Genomic DNA, 20,231 nt, shown 5'->3' on the forward strand with positions numbered 1-20,231 from the left:
GTAGGACCAGCTACTGGAATATGGGCAACCTACCACTGGCCACGCTCTTGAAAAAAAATATGACTATCCCTTTCCAAGGTCAGTGAGCTACCCCCAACACACATGTTCACTGGCTTCATCTTCTGCCTATCTTGTGCAGGCAAACACATCTACTATAAGTTTACGAATGCAACAGTCCTGCCATGTCTGGTAGATAGCCTTGGGACTGGTACTCTTGAACCTCTGGCTCTTTATGTGTATGGCCCTTCTTCTGCAGTGTTCCCTGAGCCTTGAGCAAGGACGATGTTTGATACAGCCCATTTAGGGCTGAGCAGCCCACAGTCATTTATTCTCTGTGCTTTGACCAGTTGTGAGTTTCTGCAACAACCAACATCTACTATAAGAAGCTTCTCTGATGAGGGGTGAGCATTACAGAACTCTATGGGTATGAGGATGGGCATTTAGAAGGCAGTTTGGTACTATGTCCTTTCAGCAAAATAGCAGTAGTAATGCGTTCTCCCTAATCTTCCTCTGTGTGGGTCTAATCAGCTTTTCCTGATCACCGTCGTTCCCCGGAAGGTTTCCATCCTCACAGTCAGCATGTCTGTGATAAGATGGAGGAACACGAAATAACTTTTAAAGCTATTGAATTGATTTTCTTTACAAAATATTTTATTAAGTTCTAATTTATATACCATAAAATCCATCTATTTTAAGTTTGGAATGAAATGAACTTTAGCAAGTTTATAGAAACGTGCAACTGCCCTCATATCCAGTTTCAGAACGTTTCAATTATCAGAGAGAATAATTTAAGGGCACAGCGCTGTGGATGGGGCTCGCTTGGCTTACGGGAACACACGTTACTGAAAGTGGTCGCACCTAGGAAAATCCGCCAGTGTATTTTGAGTAGTTACTTCATGGTATGCTTTGGGGGAGAAACAAGTAAAATGGAGCGGAAGGGAGAAGAATCGTGTGCTTAAAATCTTAAGAAATCATTATCTATTTTGTGGAACACTTCATTAATAAACAGATTATTACAAAAGTAATTATTTTAGAGATGGGAAGTGCCATTAGCCAGCGCTGTGTTTTTGCCTATTGGGACATATAAGAAGTCTTTTTAATTTGCTCTTCAAAAATCACTTACACCCACAAAACTACTCTAGTCCATGAAGGAATTAGAGATATGGGCAAACCTTCGTTACCATGGTAAAAACAGCGTTACCTTTTTCTTCTCTTTCTTTTTTTCTTTTAAATCCTTTTAATTTAATTTATTTATTTCCAGTCAGATTTTTTTTCCTCTCCACAAGTGACTATTTAGGTGCAAGACTTGTTTGGTGAGAAGCACCCCGATTCCAAGCCTTTGTGAAACTGGCCACTCACAGTATAAAAGGTGCTAGGAAGTCACCAGGCCCTCAAGAGAGAAGAGAACACTGCGTTGTGGGTACTCCCGTGGTTTCTACCACACACACACAGACATTTTAGGAAACTCAATAGTCAGCTGAGCTTATTGGTATGGTCCTGTAATGTTAGTTATTCAGAAGGTTGAGGCAGGAGGATCACAAGTGCAAGGTCGGCCTGCCTGGGCTACAGAGCAGGTTCAAGGTCAACCTGAACAACTTAGGGAGATCTATTTGAAACTGAGAAGAAAAATGAGGGCTGGGGATGTATCCCAGTGGTAGAACATTTGTATAGTATGCATGAAGCCCTGGATTCAGACCCTGATGTGAGGGAGGGAGGGAGGGAGGGAGGGAGGGAGGCAGAGAGAGAGGGAGGGAGGGAGGGATGTAGAGAGGGTATGGTGGTTTGAATATGCTTGACTCAGGGGTGGTACTATTAGGAGATGTGGCCTTGTTAGAGAAAGTGTGTCATTGCGGGGGTGGGCCACGAGCCCACCATGTCGGAGCCAATCTTCTAGTGGTCTTCAGATGAAGAGGTAGAACTCTCAGCTCTTCCCATGTCATGCCTGCCTGGATGCTGTGCTTCCTGCCAAGATGATAACGGACTGAACCTCTAAATTGTAAGCCAGCCCCAATTAAATGTTGTCCTTTATAAGAGTTGCCTTGGGTCGTGGTGTCTCTTCATAGCAATGGAAACCCTGACAGAGAGAGAGAGAGAGAGAGAGAGAGAGAGAGAGAGAGAGAGAGAGAGAGAGAGAGAGAGAGAGAGAGAGAGAGAGTCAGAGAGACAGAGACAGAGAGAAAGAGAGACAGGGAGACAGAGAGACAGGGAGGGAGGGAGGGAGGGAGGGAGGGAGGGAGGGAGGGAGGGAGGGAGAGAACACACCACATCCCTGTTTTTCATTAGCTTTCTCTGTTGTTAGACTATAGGTTCATGAAATATGAAACCTGTCCCTAGGTGAAACAGAATCAGTTTTCCTATCAAAGTTGAGAAAACAAAACTAAACAAAACAAAATGCATGATCTTATGTTAAAAACCCCTCTGATGCCCTGGAGTCCTGTCTCCAGGATATGGAGAGTGGACATTGTGCTACTGTCTACTTTAATGAGAAAGACACAGATACCCCAAACTAAACTTGCTTCTCAGGCTTCTTTTTAAATTAAAAACTGAATTTATCACACAGTCACAAAGGTTCACTACCTTAAAGGAACAGGCTAATGCATTTTTACACTGTGAATAAACTCATGTCAAGGTATGGAACAAAATATATCTCCCGACTTCTCTGATGTCCAGCCCAATCATTACCTCTGGAAAGTCACCAACATCTGTTTCCTATCAAAACTGATTACTTTTTTGCTGTATAAATAGAATCACACAGCATGTGTTTAAAAAAAAAAAGGGATTGTTTTCACTGAATTTCAGTGTCTGCGAAACTCATCCTGCTATTCCTACAACAGTTGCCCTTTGTTTGAGTTTTTCTGAGACAGGGTTTGTCCAGCCCTGGCTGGCCTAGAACTCTCTAAGTAGGACTTGAATTTGACATAATCCTTTTGCCTCTGCCCCCTGAGTGTTAGAATTATAAGCGTGTGCCACCATGCTGGCAATGGCTCAGTTTTTACATTTATTGTATGGTTTTCCATCGTAGAAGTTGACTTAGTTTATGAAGGGATGCAGTACATCATGGCGGGAAAGGCACAGTAGCAGACACATGAAGTAGCTGGCCGCATAGCACCTGCAGGAGGACTAGAGCAGATGAAGGGTGGGACTTGTAAAATCTCAAGATCACTCCCTAACTTCTTCCAACTCGTCTCCATCTCCCGAAGGTTTCCCAATCTTCCCAAGCGGTGCCACCAGTTGGGGACTAGTGTTTAAACGTGAGCTTATGGGTCTATTGCATATCAAACCACGACCCTATGAGAAATGTCCGCTTCGTCCAAATTGTATATTTTATTATCGGTGCAAAACTGTTCATAATGCTATCTCATGAACGGTTACTATCTATGTATCTAGGGGCTGCAGTTCTTTCGTTGTTTTTATTAATAGTTTCCTTTTTCTCTTTCCTAGAAATTTGTGAATTTTATTACTTTTTGAAGAAACAAGTTTTGACTATGTTGATCATTGTTCTTATCTTATGCTGTTCTTCTAGTTCCCTTTTCCTGCTTAAATATTTACTATTTATTTCTATCCAATCCATTTGCCTTAAATTTGGTGTTCTTTCCTAGCTCCTTGCCTTTCTGTTATTCTTCCCTCCCTGCCCCCCAATATATATGTTTGGGAGCAGAGTTCTTTTTGTTCGCTTGCTTGCTTCGAGATAGGGTCTCCCTTGGTGGCTCAGGCTGCTCTAGAGCTCACTCTGTAGCCCAGGTTGTTGCCAGCCCTCCTTCTTTAAGTGTGGCGTCATAGGCGTTAGCTAGCTACCCATCCTGGCTTAAGGGTACGCTTTATCCTGTAGGTTCTTTTTGGTTTTTGCCAAATGCCCGTATATGCAGGTCAGAGGTTAATGTTTGATGTCTCTTTCTATTTCTCTCTGCCTTGTGTTTTGGAGACATTCTCTCACCGAGCTTGGAATTTACCCACTGGCTAGACTGGTTAGTCAACAAGAGCCTGGGCTCTACCTGTTTCCAGCCCTTAGGGCTGAGCTTAGAGACTAGGTGCCTCTCATCCCTGCCTTTACCTAGGAACTGTACAGCACTAAGCCATCTCCCCATACTGAAAATATCGTCTGTTCAATATCATTCCATCCAGAGATGTTTTTCTAACTTCAGTTGACATTTCTATTTTTTTAATTAAAAAATTAATTAAACTAATTTTGAAACATAGATTCCTTGGAAGTACTTAGTGATTTTCAAGCATTTTGGGGGGGCTTTAAAAGCACTTCCTATTGATTTCCAGTGTATTTTCTTTCTTGTCAGAGGACATACTTTGAGTTCAGTCCTTTGAAATTGGCTTTGAAATTTCCTTTGTGGGATGTTACACACACACTTGAAAAGAACGCAGCCCTATTGTTGTCGAGCCTCCTGTTACATATGCCATGGAGGTCAACTTTGTTTATCGTGTAGCTCAAGTCTTTATCTTTCTGGACTTACTGTCTGTAAGCTTTTCTATCCGTCACTGAAGGACGTGTTGGAAATCGTCACCTATGATAATTGATTTGCCTTCCCTTTGCTTTGCATGTCTTAGAGACGCACGGGCTTCAGATGATCCAATCTCCCTGCTGATTTGACTTTTTGTCATTGCGAGCGCTTCCTCTTTATCTGCAGGAATACTTTTCGCCTTTTTTTTTTTCCTTTTCTGCTTCACAACCTTGTTTCCTCTGATATCGGCAGAGCTAAGCCAGCTTTCTCTGGGTGAGTGTCTTCATGACATAGTGTTTTATATCTTCTCACTTAATGTTGGTTTTTTTTTTTTTGTTGTTTTTTTTTTTTTTACTCTGTTTCAGATATCATGTAGCTGGTTTGTTTGTTTTGTGGTCTGACAATCCATTTTAATTAGATGTTGAGTCCACTTAAATCAAATGGATTCCAGATGTTTCTAGAGTTCACTCTATGTCCTTATTTTATTTTATTTTTTGATGCTTTATATAAGCTTTGATGACCATAGGCAACCCCTAGCTCTTTTTTCTCCTCCTTCCCCATCTCCACCTTGGCCCTCTCTCTCTCTCTCTCTCTCTCTCTCTCTCTCTCTCTCTCTCTCTCTCTCTCTCTCCATCCCCCCTCTCTTTCTCTGTCTGTCTCTCTGTCTCTCCCTCTCTCCCTCCCTCCCTCCCTCCCTTCCTTTTTTCTTTCCTTTTCTTTTTTTAATGCAGAACTCTTTCTAAGCTTCCAGGATAGACAGATAGACTGTGGGCCTTGCTGATAGTCTGTCAGCCCCTGCTGCAGATTCTCCGTATGTCTCAACAGAACTCACCCTTCAATTAATAATTTCATGCTTCTTAAACAATACATGGGCCTTGCAAACTTTAATCCCATTTCCTGACTCTTCTCCTGCTATGCTATCTTGGTCATGCACGTTACTCCTTCACGTATTTAAGATCCTCCAAGACATTGCTGTTTGAAGTAGTCCAGACTCAATTACCCTCATTCTTAAGTTTGCTACTTTGGCTCTCTCTGGGGCTTTCTGCTTCACTATTCAAATTGGGATCTTTTTCTTTTGCTCCCGGATAACTTCTTTAGTGTTCGTTTTTAAACAACAAAATAAAAGCACAGATTAAAATGTGTTCTTTAGTTCCTAGGAGCATTCAATGCATCTTCACAGTATCTCCACCCCATTCTCCTCTATCACCCCTTCCGTGTCTGCTAAATGTCTTCTTCTTTCCAAGCCTACTGTTTAGTTCCCTGCCTTTACCCCATCAGAGTGTCAGATATTGATAACACATTTCTTTGTTTTTTTTATTTTCTTCAAACCAATTTTTAAAAGTATAACCTTAGGGGGCCTAGCATTGGCTCTATAGACCAGGCTTTGAACTCACAGAGATCTGCCTGCCTCTGCCAGTGAGTGCTGGGATTAGAGGTGTGTGCTAATTTGCCCAGTTATGCTTTTTTTTTTCTGGAGCTGGGGACCGAACCCAGGGCCTTGTGCTTGCTAGGCAAGCGCTCTACCACTGAGCTAAATCCCCAACCCCCAGTTATGCTTTTATTAAGGGTATTTTCACTGGGTATAAAATTTCTTCCTCCCCGTCCCCTGTTGCCTGCTTGTTGGGGAAGATCACACTGCTTCCCTCAGTTTTCTTTTGCCTTTGTTGTGCTAACTGCTCTGTGTTTCTGGAAGGTCCTCTTTGTATTTGCTTGTTCTTACAGTTCTTTGAGCTTGTAGATTGATACTGTTCTTGACCTTTTGTAAAGTGTCGTGTCTGTACCATTTTCCCCCCTCTATCCTTTTATCCTGCTGGATCCATATCTGTTGCTTCCCTCCCTCCCTCTTCTTCCTCTCCTCTCCCTTCTTCCTCCCTCACCTTCTCTGCCCTTCCCTCCTCTCTCCCCTCTGTCTCTCACTCTTCCTCCCTCTTTTCCTCTTTCCATTTCTGTAGTACAGACCTGCTGTTTGGCCCCTTACCCTCTCCTTCCATCTCTGTTTTTCTACTGACCTAATTTCTGGCTTAAAAGCCCTGTCTTTTGCTGTTAAACAAATCTACTGAATTCTTTGCTAGTTATTTTTTTTTCCTCAGCTCCACAATTCATACTTCTCTTCTGCATCCTCTCAGTTTGTTTGGATGAAAATATTTATTAATATTAACAAATTAAACTGTTTATTCATCATAGGCATTTAAAGTATTTGGAAGTATGTCTCTCTCTAGTGTAATTTTTAAAACTCACTTTCATTCTATGGCTCTTGGCAGGCTGGGTGATGCCTGACTGAAACTTAGGCACTATAAACGAAAAGCCGTTGAGCCCTTAGATGCTGCCTTCATTCACAGAGGACTTTTGTTTTTTGCTCCTCCTGTCTTTTCTTTTTCCTAGCAGGGGGTTAAGAAATGATAGATCACCTTGATCCAATCAAGAAGTGAGAGATTTTGAGCCTGGGTTTTGAGTTTTGGGCTTTGGTGGGGATGGGCTGCGTTTGGGCTTGTCTTCTCTCTTGGCACATAACCTTTCTGCTGTCTCCACTGTAGTCTGGGTTACTGGACAGTGCCCTTCTTCCTCCTGTGTCCCCAGCTTTCTCTCCATTACTTTGAGAGTACTTCTAATCCTGCCTTCCCAGACTTCTAGAAACTTCTTGCAGCCTGTTTCCTGGTTTCTTCCTTCTATGCCATGTTCAGGAGTCATACGATTCTTTGAGAGGAAATCAAAGACAATTGGATGGTCTCTTTCTCCAGAGTCAGGGTTCTCTTACTGGCTACGAGCTCTAGGTTTTGTCCACTTAGACTAGCATGATTACTGTAGCTCTAGGCCAATATTTCCCTACAGTCTCATGACACCTGTTGGGAACTGGAGGGGAAGCTTGGAGAGAAATGGAAGGCTCTCTCACTGTGTTTCCCTTGGCTTCGGTATCTTGGTCCCTAAAGTCCTGCTTGCTTTTATGACTCTCTGATGACTCCTAACAGCTGTTTTCTGCAATATATTTAGCTTTTATAGTTGTTCTCTGCAGGACAGTTAACCTGACACACACCACTCTGTCACAGACAGAAAGCAAAGTCTCCAGAGATTTATTTTTAAAAGTGGTTTTCAGGACATGTCCTGAGGCCATTGCACATTCAGCTGTATCTTCTGAATCTGTAGGAGGCATCCCCAGTAGGGGGCTGGCAAGGTCTTTTGGTGTCTTCAGTACCATCAACAACACATCTTAGTAAGTATCGCCGAGTGGTATTAGCAAGCAGTGTTTTAAAATTGAGATTGATATGCCAAGTATGATTATGCTTCATGGGACCACTCACTTTCCTCTAACACCTTTTCTACAACTCTCCTCCGAGTCCACAGTCTTTTCTTTTATAAGACTGTGAGGCATTTAGTTTGAAACATACACACGCACAAACACACAAGTGTGTACACATACACTTAACCCCCTTCCTCTTATGGTCAACATTGATTCTTCTTGATCACTGTGAAGCCTCTTCTAGTCCCTGGCTGCCAGTGTCCTTATTGGAAACCTGGGTGATGGAGAGGAAGTAGGCAATGGTCATGGGGTCCTTCTGACCCTGTTGATGAGTCTGGATTTTATTATTTGGGTGGAAGAAACTTGGTGAAACAACAGGACACTTTAATGGTTCTTAGGGCCACAGAACTTATTCTCTTAAATTGGCTGGCCTTGTGACTGTGGGGTCTGTTATCAGTGTGGAAAGGGGATATGTAACAAGCCAGTGGGTCTCATAGGGGCTCCTGCGAGATCAACAACATCTCATGTAGCATCAAGTCTCCAACCTTCATCATTCAACCAGATCTGATGGGACTCTCACATCTAGGAATGGCTATTCCAACTTTGTTCAAAGAATCTTCCTCTCAATGACTTATATATATTCTGGTAGGAGAAGCCCTCCAAAATACTGACCCAAGTTCAAGTCTTGGGTTTGGAATCAGCCATTGTGCTGTGTCAGAGATGTTCTTTCTTTTGCCCTGTTCAGCTCCATGTTATAGGAAGTTGGCAGATCAAAGCTGCCTTTCGAGTGATTCTTGGCTGGATTTAGCTAAGGAGTACCACAAAGAAATGGAGGACAGGAAGCAATGGGAAGTCACCGTATCTTCCCCTTCCCCACTGCCTTGGACCAGTCCTCAGCAGACGCTTTAACTTGCATGCTCCTGTCTCTTCCAAGATGGACTAGCGGTATTCTGAGCATTACTGGGTGATTTGAACCCCAGCTCAAGAAACCCCCTGGCTTTTCTTTTTTCACCAGTCTTCGGGTACCAGGAGGTCTGGACTGTGCTCATTCAGGGCATCTGGGGCCTCTGCTCTTTCCTAACTCCTTTACCAGGAATAGTAGACATTAGCACTGTTCAGCATGCTCTGTTTGGGTACCTGGAGGGCAGATATCTCCTTATTTAGATTTTGATTGGCTGAGCCACTAGAATACTGTAATAATTCCTTTATCACCTCCCAAGATGAACAATATTATTACTTCATCTAACAAATATTGATTGAGACATGGATGGATACTCTGATGACTGTGCTAAGGGATATAACTATGGATGAGAAAGGTCATGTCTGTGACCTTGCCATGGTCACAGCCTTGTGGGCAAGATAGCTCCGGATTCTTTAACTAAGGCACGTTGAAACATACTGAGCTAGGGCACAGTAAAGTTGGCTAAGTCAGTCTGTGCCTCAGTTTCCTATTCCACAGAGGACTACTCAGTTAATCAGTCCATGTCATTTGACTCAGCGATGATGTATGATGAAAAGAGGTCCTAGCAGATAAAGAGACCAGAGCAGAGCCTAGGAAACAGACTCACATCAAAGGTTTATTTCCAGGGGCTCACATACTCAGTCCTGCAATGAGACAGGCCGGGAGTGAGTGGGCCTGGAAGTAAAGCAGAAGGGCTGAAGTCCAAAGCTTGGGTGTGGGGTTTCTAGGAGGGTCACATAGGGACCAGATTAAAGTCACATCACTGAAAGGCCTTCCTGGCAGCCAGCCTGACCCATGTGGAAGTGGAAAAGGGAGGTTTCTTACTACTTTGCTTGGTCAAATTGTCACTTCCTCCTGGAAGGACTGTTGGCTTCTAATCTGGGCTAAATCTTCTTGTTCTGGGTTCCTTGTCCTCCTTCTGTCAGTCCAGTCACTATTCCCCTCCATGTCCCTTCCTCTCATCCTTCCCTTCTCCTCCTTCCTCCTCCTCTGCCTCCTTGGTAGCATCTGTTGAGGATGCATCACACCGTGGGCCCTAGATGATGGCTTCTTATGGCTGAATGTAGGTAACATCCAAAGTCAAGGGTTTACTTAGTTCTTCCGTAGCTTAAGACCAAAATTTCCAAAGATTTTTAGAGGGGTGTGTGTGTGTGTGTGTGTGTGTGTGTGCGTGCGCGCGCGCGCGCACACTCACTAAAGGCTCAAAATATGCCAAGCGTGATTTAGCATTTCGTTGTAAATTCTGAAAAACAAATCTGGGAAAAGGGCCCGGAGGTCTCTCCTCGCCGTGTCCATCCATGAGGCTGCAGGTGAGTCTCATGGTGAGCCAGCGCTGCAAGCTCTGGACCTACCAACCTCTTGCCTTCCCTAATAGACCGCACTCCACATCCTCTGTGGCTCTCTCGCCTCTTTGGATTCGGATTTCAATGAATCATTTATTTACATTTTATTCATAATTTTAATCATTCTGCAAACAATATTCTAATAGCATTAAACAGTTGCAGAATCTAATAAAAGCCAGCCTTAACCTCATTGGAATCTCATTAAGACGAGGGCTGCTCTTTTTTTTTTTTTTTCTAAATTGTGGAGATTATTTTGCTGGATTTTGTTTTGTTTGCGTTACCCAGGAGATTAGGGGCATAGATGAGATCCTGGGATGCGAGTTCACACAGCAACACTTTTTTTGCTCACTTTCTTAAGTTTACAGATGAAGACACGGAAGTCCAGAGAACAAGCGGGGTTTATCCAATGTCACGTATTAAATCTGGCGGTTAAGAACCAGAGCTGTGACCCATGTGGCCCATGTCTCCCTTGTGATATCTATTAAGTGTATCCGGGCATGGGCGATGGTGGTTGAGAGGTATTGTCCTTAGGAATTACTGCAGAGATAAGGCTCACCCTCATATGGTGGGATAGCCTCAGGCAGTGTTGGCTGAGGTTATCCTGCTACTTGCCCAAGCTTTCCCATACTAGCCTAGGGGTGGTTCTATTTAGCTCCACCTGTCTGGATCAAAGGCCTCCTGTGGTCTGGGTCTCTGAGGTGGGTGACTCTCCATTTACTATAAGAAAAGGAAATTACACACTAGGATGATTCATTGAGAACTTCACAGGTCATAGGAAGAGAACGGAAGAGAGGCCCAGGCAGAACATCTTTTTATGGGTTCATCAACATGTGCATGCTGGCGTCTCTGTGTCTTGGGGGGAAAATCCCACTGCTAATATTAATAATTATGCTAGCTTCTGTACAGTACTTCAAAGTTTATGCCGTTTGTGCTTTTGAATCCAGTATCTCCTCTCGTCATGTGCTGCGGGAGAAGGAAGGAGGAAGAGAACAGGGAAGCTGGCTTCTTTGGGGACTGAGCTTTGTTTCTCTAGGAGTCAAGCCCTCCAACGTGGGCGGTGTGCTATCAGAAGTGGGTACTAAAGTTGCTAACAGTGAGGATATGTAGTAGAGGTCAACGCCTCCCTCTAACCCCACAATGCTGTCTCTTCTTAGAACCCCCAGCGTGTCTCTCCAGACTGTCACTGCTGGTTCTACAGGTTATCTATGCTGATTACTAGCCTGGGTCTTCATTTGTCATTGCTCTGAGTGCCTGGCTGGACTTTGCATCTGGTTCTGCTAAAGACTAGGTCCCGTGCCTGTGACTGATGCTAAAGTGCCCTTTCAAGAAAGCTGGACCCGGGGTGGACTAAAGCCGCTGTCACCAAGGGGACTTTGGCAGTGGTGTATACCCTTTTATAATAGATGTTCTAGGCTGCGGTAGGTGGTGGAAGGGTTGAGCTTCACGGGCAATATCGATGCAAGAAAATGAAGCTTCAGGAAATTGCCAAGACTGGTTTGATCTTGCTTTCTTGGGACAGTAGGAAAAATGGCAGGGACAACAAAGATGCCCTCCATGCTTACGGCTCTCACCACCAAGACCAGTTAGGCAGATCCCCTCTAGTTCAAAATGCCCAGGAGAAAGAATGAGTCCGGGACAGTTCCTACCCTCCACCTTTGATCTGTGACTTAAGTAGGCTCTATCTTTCCCCCACCTCCTCTGTCTAGTCTTCCTGAAAAGATGTCTGGGCTTAAGACATGTCCGTGTCTCCTGACTTTATTGGGTTCATCTGCCTCCTTGTCCCAGGGCATCCGTGTCCACCTCTTCTGTTAGATTGTTTGGCCACAGCTGATGGAAACCTTGTGGCCTGTTTTCTTGACCGGAGCTGAGCCTTGTGAATGATCTCAAGTCTTTGGTGTCAGGTGTTAGTTCCTACCCAGTACGCAAGATAGGAGAGGATGAGGAGGGATAAGGTTTTCAACTGCTTGGGAAACTCCCCCAGCCAATTCTGATTTACCATTCTCTACCATGCTGGATTCCTGGCACAGCATACTGATTTTCCTGGGCTAGTCCAGAGAGTTCTGGAGTTCACTGGCGTGTGCTGGGACTTCCTAGTGAAGCTGTCAGAGTGACTGTCAAGTTCACACTACCCTTGGGGTTCCAAGTGCTAGGAGGGCCCTGGAGTTCTTAGTCTCTGTTCTTCTTCTCCTGCCTCTGCTATCACACTGAGGATGCTCACTTTCATTTTTAAATTCATTGGGGGTACATCTATGCCACATCCTGCCTGCATGTTCTGTGACCTTCTCCCATGCCTCCCTCTACCTCCAATAAGGCAACAAACCCTTTAATCTCGACCAGCAGAAGGGATGCAGGGCGGAGAAAAATGAAAACCCCCCAAAAACTGGCTTAGTGAAATTTAATTTCCAAAATGTGATTTCTTTTTGTTCCCTCTGTCATTTCCCAAATGCCGTGGTATTTTGTAGTGTCCGTGACAGAATGGATGGAAGATCACCTTAGACAGGGTCACTTAGTCACCTTCGAGCATGTTTCCTAGAGCTGCAGAACTGGTTGGCTAAGACATATACCCTTCTTACATGTTCATAGAAGGCCTTGCAGCCAAACGTCATACATAGAGCAACTCCACGGACCACCCTTCCAGCCCCAGTTTCTTTATGGGCCCAGCCCACTTAGTATAGAAATGCCTGTCCAAAATTTGTGCTTTTGAGTACACCGAGCAGAATTTTGATATAGGTAGAGGGTTTCACATTTACGGTCTTAATTCCTGGTGTTCCTTTGCTTACATCCAGACAAAAATATTCTGAAAGTGTTCTCTTTATATATGTTTTTTTTTAAAAAAAAATAACACAAAATAACAAGTTTTTGCTCATTCTGGGTCAAGCCTTCAGTAAATAAGCAGCCCTGAAGGCGGTCTGTGCCCTGTAACCTGGGAAATCTTTATGGTGTTTATAAATAAATATGGCTCGTGGGTGGTATAAAAGCAATGGCTCTATAAGAGTCTGTTATCACAGAGACAGGGCTGGCAGAGGAGTTCTTGTTTTACTTTGGGATAGAAACACAAATCTGTCACGCTGCTTCCCATAACCATCCCTGGCACCTGCAATGACAAAGCTAGCATAAGAGGGTCAGGTTTGCCTTTGGACAAATTGCATCGTGGTTCAGACCGGCAATGGCTACCCTCCCAGGTTTGAAGGGAGAATGTGGAGTTAGAACAGAGCTCATGGTGGGCACTGTGGGGCTCCTGGGGGACTGAGTGAATCACAGAAAGAAGTAGGCAATTAGACCCGCATTATCTGAATGCAGTTTTGTTTTGGTTTTTGTCCCTCCTCTGCAAACTCCCCTTATCACTTGGCCTTCTGACTTCCTTCCCTCCTGTCTACTCATGCTGATCTTGCTGATGCTTCCCCCAAACCCAGCCTCACCTTCCAGCTGTGGAATTAAAGGGCTGTGTAAATGTGTTCTAATCTCTTCCCTGCTCATGGGGAGCCACCTCCCATTTTCTGGGTCCTCTTAAAGATGCCCTCCAAATCCAGGTGTTCTCTGCTCAGGGCTGCCTGCATTGTCCCTGAAGGATTAATCTATACCCTCAGTACACTACCAATGGGTGCCATGGGCTCGACCACCCTCTACAGAGGACTTGGGCCTTGCTCTCACCTCTAGTGTTCTTTGATTTCCTGATGCGTAGGCCACCACATTTCTCTCTTCCCCGTTCCTCCGTCATCCACCTTGGGTCTCCGTCCATCATGGCGATCAATAACTGACATCTGGGTGATGGATGGCGTCTTTCTTTCCCTCCATAAACTAAAACCCAACTGACACTAGTTCGTTTATATCTGAATTACCCTCATCATTCAAAGACTGATTGGACGAAGCCAAATCGGAACGTGACCCAGCTAATTCCTTTTCTTCCAGTTCAGCTTGCACTCACTGCCTCGCTCCTTCCCAGGTAAAGTCTCCGTGGCCGAGAGGCTGCTGGGTCATCCTGCTTATAGGCAGTAAGGATACAGTTGCTTTGTCTCTGAGAAATCTTTTCACCCAATGAAAAGGCCGCAGCCATGTTTCAGAACTGTAATGTGCCATCCTTCCTCAGTGTAGCCAGGGCAAATGATGATTCTTTGGGAAAATAAGGACTTGGGCCTTTTTCCATAGAATTAAAAAAAATGCAGCCCATCTCTTCTGTTACAAATTTAATAGTGACAGTGTCAATGGTGGTGGCAGGCATAGTGGCGAGTGTGTGGTCAGAACTGGCTGGACCCATTTTCTCTTTCACGATGGAGTATCGACACACGGAATTTTAGTCTCTTGTTTCCTCATTGTCTCAAACGTGTCATCCTGATCTGCGAGGCTGGTTAGCCATGGTTGTGTTGTGATAACTTCTCTGTTGCTGTGGTAACCTGTTGAAATGCCATCTAACTATGATAGGACATTTCCCCCCCCCCCATGATGGGGGCTAGCCTACATGCTGTCTGGAGTCAGGCCAGCTGCCAAGTCCCTGTTTCACTATTCATCTAGCCAGGGAGTGTGAATGTTTTATGTATCCTGTATTGAGAGATGCTCATGACTGGAAAACTTACTGTGAGATTTACACGACATCAAGCAGTCAGACTCGTCTGCGAGTTGCCCTACCCCCACCCCCACTAAACTGTTATGGAAGTGACTCATTGCTTTCATACCTGAGAGATACAGAGAAAGCGTCAGAAGCTTCAGTGATCTCTCATGGGGAAATCTCACCTATACCCATGCCTAAAAATGTTTGCCTCATCCTGACACCCAACCCCAACCCCAACTTGAGTTCCCTCTCCAGGAAAGCTTCCTCTCTTGGTGCTCCTGTTTCCTGCATGCAGCCACCTGCTTGAAGTCTCCACATGGTTGCTGTACCTGATCTTAAAACACCATCTCTGTTAACAGAACTCTGGATGTCCCCTCAAATCATTGACCACATAGGCCAGAATCTAGACGCCTCCTGTATCTCTTTTCTCCTGTTTCTGCCCCATTCCCTTTGGTCCATCCACTAGCCAGTTCTTTTGCTAATGCTTTTCTTTTGTTTATTTAATTGTGACAAAATCTCATGTATCCCAGTGTGCCCTCAAACTTCCTATTGTGGCTGATGGATTCCCCCATCACACACACACCTTCCAGGTACTGAGATTACAGATGTATGCCAACACATGTAGCAATTCTGGTGATTCTGCTTCCAGAATCTATTTTCTGGTTCATTCTCTATATAGAAGACTTCTTAAAACTGAAGTTGGACCAGAACACTCACCTTGCCAAAACTCATCGTTGGATTCCTGGTGCAGTTAGAATAATGCTTGCATTCTGTGTAGAGACCTGCAAGGTCCTTGAACAACTCTGGGACCCTGTCCTGTGCTTCCTTGCGCTTACTCTCCTCCTCAGTGGCTCTCCCTTGTTCTCGGCTACACTATCCCACCTCTCTCTCACCCCCTTTACTATACTGGGAATAGATTCCAGGGCCTCATGCCTGCTAGGCAAACAGCCTTAGCCCTGAACTATATTCTAGTGGGAGAGTTCTAATGGCTTTCATTTGTTTGAAGTACATTTGCTTGCTTGTGGGCTTCTCTGCAGTGAGCATCATCCTCCCCCTTGGAATATATCCTTCCTGTGTCTGTCCGAGCCACTCCCCGGGAGTTTCTTTGCTGCCCACTGTGATAGACCAGGTGTAGATTCCTTGTGTATTACTCAGAGCGCTCCACATTGTGGAATGACCTGCTTGTCCATTTCCCCACGGCCTGGCTCCCTGCCTGGCCCGTGAGTTCACGAGATCAACACTGTACGCATCTCCTTCATCACGCCAAGGGCAGCGCCGTGAATTTTGAGCCCATAAATTGAAACAAGCAGGTGCTGGTGACATTTGGGAAGAAGTGCTAAGACTGAGGGAACACACAAGACAGCCTTGCTGTCCTAATTCCAGACATGGCTGCAGCCCCACAGGGGTGACAGTGGGCAAGTTTGTCACTTAAAATTTCTTATGCTTATTCTGTTTTTTTTTTTTGTCTCAGCTGTTTAAAGATAAACATGGACTCGATTGTCATGAAAAAAAATTAGCACCAAGTTTTCTGTTAAAATTAGATGTTATCTGAAGAGACTTAACATCCTGCCTTATACAGAGAAGTCCAAAATTAAATGCAAATGTCCTGTAATACTCTTATATTTTACCATCCTGACTGTTTCTCGTGGTAGACTGCCTCTCATTCTTGGAGGGAGAAAGGAAAGCCTGTGTTCCTAATATCATAAAGATACTCATTTGATTATTCATCATTATGCATATTCATTTGGCTCATAATAGCCCAAAGTAGAAATAACCCAATTATATATCAACTGATGAGTGCATGAATAATATGTGTGTAGAGTCGAATCCACACAACAGAGCATCATTCAGCAATAAAAAAAATGATGTGTCAATACATATCGCAACATCCATGGGGGAGAAGCCGGCCATGTAGGAGGCCAAGCTATGCTGCAGAGTCGGAAGTAGACAGAAAGTAGACCACTCGTAGCCTTGGGCTGCGGAGTTTGGAGGGAATTTGGAGTGACTGCTAATGGATGTGGCATTTCTATTTGGGGTAATGAAAATGCTCTAAAATGGATGGTGGTGATAGATGTTCAACTTTTTGCATATAGTAAAAAGTACAGAATTATATTTTCAATGGGTGAATTCTAATGGTATGTGAATTATATTTCAATAAAGCTGTTCAAATTAATTAATTTATTGAATTAATGTGAGAGCAGCCTGGCTCTCTGATGACAGCATGACTGAGCAGGGAGTGAGTGGGGCTTTGTGTCAAATGCCAGCTTTGATTAGATATGGATAATTGATCACCCCTTCCTCCTTCCCTCTCTCCCTCCTTCCAGCTCACATTTAAATCTTTTGGAACCTTGACCCAGAGATGAGTGTGTGTGTGTGTGTGTGTGTGTGTGTGTGTGTGTGTGTGGTGATTATCTTCCAAGAGCTGAGCTGAGGTGTGGCCAGCAGAGTGGTAAAGAGGTGTGTAAGGGATAGAAATAGGATGCGGTCAGTGGACATTCTGGAGGTTCAGCAAGAGGATATTGTGGGTTTAGGGACATCTTCAGTCACAGCAAATATGCTAAAAGAGTTCTTTATGTGACTTTAGCAGACACCCACTCTGTGGATGAATGAGGTGCAGAGACAAAAGGGCCTCTTTAGTGCTGAGGGCGGGGCACACAACAATGATGTACAGGGGTCAGAAGCCTGGGATAGGGGTGGGGTCTTTTCCAGGACAGCGTCCTAAGAAGTTAATATTGGGTAAAGCAAGCAAGCAACCACCCACCCACCGAAACAAACAAACAAACAAACAAACAAACAAACAAACAAGCAAACAAACAAACAGAACAAGCCTGCAGACTAGCTAGTTGGCTTGGTGAGGTAGCTCAAATGTTTTTGTTTAGTGGACAGCTCAGTTTGAGGCTGGCTGGGCAGTTTTCTTCATTCCTGACTTGCCTGATCAGGGTAGAATAGAATGGAACCCTCTCCTAGACCAGGGGATCTAGCTGAGGACGCCTGTTTTGTGGCAAATGATTGTCTCTCTCAGGCTAGGGGGTTGCGGTCTCTTTTAGCCAGTCGGCTGCATGGTCCTAGCGGTAGAGCTACGGCAGCCTCTGTGCGAGACATTCACCGCTAGAGGGAGCACTGTGACGTTCTACATCACCCGCACTGGGCTCTCTGGGCTGCGAAGCCAAGCGGACTGGCCAGAAGCCAGGGCTTTGGCAGTGGGGGAGGGGATGTTCCTAAGAAATTCATTTTCTTCACCTTTGCTCTTTCCGTTTATAATTTCTCAGAAGAAACGGGACCCTAAAATCCTAGTTTCCGGCAGGGTTCTCAGAGCACTTCCCTGCCCCACACCCCCATTTTGTGGGCCTTGAGTTTGGCCTGCCTGCTGAGGCCCGTATAACCCTGGAGTGGTTAATAGGAAGTGGTGAAAACAGAGAAAGTGAGGCCAGACTGGTAGATGTCCTGCGAGTGTGAGAGAACTGGAAAGAGCTTGGAGAACAGGCTGACAAAACAAAGGGGGAGGGGCGTGAAGCTAGAGGGTTGCAGTAGCTTTTAGCAGGCTGCAGGGTCCTGACTGTACAGCTAGGACAGACTCTGTGGTGGGTGCGGCTTTGGCCTTATAATACTGGGTAAGGGTTACATGGGAGATCTACTGCATGGCCTTGGTGTTTTGGCGTGATACCTCCCCACTCCACTCCATTCAGTTGAGCCAGCCTCTCATGGTAGCTGACCTCTAGAAGCATGACTAAGACTGGAAGTGGTAGGTGTTCAGGGCAAAAGCTTCATTTTTGGCTCCCACTATGTTCTTGAACCACATCCTACCTCTCATATGACCCAAGCCGTACTCCAACAGCAGGAGACTCAAACCTCATCTTCTTCCTGCACTGGCTCTTGAGTCTGGGAGGCAGATTCTCTTAGCAGCCACTGAGCATAGGCAGCAGCTGTATAAGGGGTAGGTGCTGGACATGTGCCCACTCATAGCTTTCCACAGAAGCTTCAGGAAGATGGTACCCCAGCCGCAGCAGAGCAGGTCAGCATGGGCCTGGTGAGGCTCCTGTCACTGCTGTTGTGAGTGTTGGTGATTGCCATGGTTACCTGGAGGCTGGGAGCTCTGACAGTTGGAGACAGAGCAGGGGAAGATGGCCTGGAAACCTTACCAGGCTAGGAGATCCTGGACTAGAGAAGATGTTTTGCAAGCGTTCTGATGAGCCACAAGTCAGGGGTCCTTTTTCATTCTGCTAGGTCCTAGGAGAACTGAGAAGAGGGAAGGATTGGGGCTGGGGCTGGCCCTCAGGGAGTTCGTAGTGAGAGAAGGATGGTGGTCACAGAGCTCCCTATAGATTAATACAGATCCTGGGGTTGGGGATTTGACTCAGTGGTAGAGCGCTTGCCTAGCAACCGCAAGGCCCTGGGTTCGGTCCCCAGCTCCAAAAAAAAAATACAGATCCCTGGGGACCTAGAGGAGGGCTCCTCTTCCTTGTTTACCATGCTAGCATGGGGACTATGATTGCCCTCTCCCTAAGTAGGATGCTGTCCAGTCAAGCAAAATAACAAGCCCTGCCAGGGCTTACGAGCTTCAGTTCTCTTCTAGGTCTTGGTTTTCCAGTCTGCAAAATGGGGTTAATGATTAGTAAATCCTTACCTACTTTATGTCAATGAGGAGGACTAATTAAATGCATAATTTTGTGTGTTGGAATGAGCAGACAGATTTCAGGTCTTTAGAGGAAAAGCCTTATTTATTCACGGCACCAATGCATGGAGCAGAAATTCCATCTAGCGCGTTTGCTGCCTCTCCACTGCTGGGTGAACCAAGAGCTCCATTGCTTCTGTGAGAACATGGGGCTCTGCACAGCTGTCCAACCCCAGCTCAGAGCTCTTGGAGCCTGAGAGGGAGGGGCATCGTGTGGGCAACGAGCAGTCATTTTGAGATCAGTGGAGAATGATGGAGTCAGAAGCTGAGGCTCTGGTACAACAGCAGAAGACTGAAGGTCAGCCTTGCTCAGTGGCGAAAGCTAAGGGTGCTGGGTGCAGAGTTCACCCCAGGCCAAGGTCAGCTTCGAAGCTGTCCCTTCTTTCTCTTTTTGATACACTGTCATTATATGTTCACTCACAGAATGAGAAAACAGATATACAGAAAGAAATAGAATAAAAACCACCAAGTCAGTGGTATGAACCAAACGTTCGGCACATGAACTCTATGCTGTGCCTAGTATAGAAGGTCCCCATGGTTGTGGGAGTGGATAGATGCACTCAAAATGGAAAGTTAGAAATACCTGTCACCTTTCACCCACTCTATATGTAACATACACATGTGACATATATGTGCATACATATAGCTCTGTGGTTATAATTGCCATATAAAATATTTTTACTGTGGGGTTGGGGATTTAGCTCAGTGGTAGAGTGCTTGCCTAGGAAGCGCAAGGCCCTGGGTTCGGTCCCCAGCTCTGAAAAAAAGAACCAAAAAAAAATTTTTACTGTATTAAATATCTACTATACACCACACACACACACACACACACACACACACACACACACACACACACACACACACAGAGAGAGAGACAGAGAGAGAGAGAGACAGAGAGAGAGAGAGAGAGAGAGAGAGAGAGAGAGAGACAGAGAGAGAGAGAGAGAAGAAACTTGTTTCCCTCCTTTGAAGAATATGGTGGGGCTGATTATTGGAAGCACTACTTCAGTAGTTTGGGTCTGA

The 20,231-nt window shown here is 45.1% G+C and overlaps 2 long non-coding RNA genes across 5 annotated transcripts in view; one reads left to right on the forward strand and one right to left on the reverse strand.

Annotated features, from left to right (window-relative positions):
• Positions 1 to 20,231, forward strand: part of LOC103692581 (uncharacterized) — a 42,015-nt gene that overhangs the window by 15,365 nt on the left and 6,419 nt on the right. Inside the window, exon 1 of one of the 4 annotated variants that reach the window (XR_001838302.3) lies at positions 14,267 to 19,506. The exons of the other annotated variants lie outside the window; for them this stretch is intronic. This is a non-coding gene — a long non-coding RNA (uncharacterized LOC103692581). Of the gene's footprint in view, positions 1 to 14,266; positions 19,507 to 20,231 lie in introns of those variants that run through there. 4 annotated transcript variants of the gene reach the window in all.
• LOC120103501 (uncharacterized) lies at positions 14,162 to 18,598 on the reverse strand. The gene is made up of 2 exons (XR_010052511.1): positions 18,341 to 18,598; positions 14,162 to 14,381 (listed from the first exon to the last, which is right to left on the reverse strand). It is a non-coding gene; the product is annotated as an uncharacterized LOC120103501 (long non-coding RNA).

The sequence above is a fragment of the Rattus norvegicus genome, chromosome 6 (assembly GCF_036323735.1).
Source record: "Rattus norvegicus strain BN/NHsdMcwi chromosome 6, GRCr8, whole genome shotgun sequence".
In the NCBI taxonomy this organism is placed as follows: domain Eukaryota; kingdom Metazoa; phylum Chordata; class Mammalia; order Rodentia; family Muridae; genus Rattus; species Rattus norvegicus.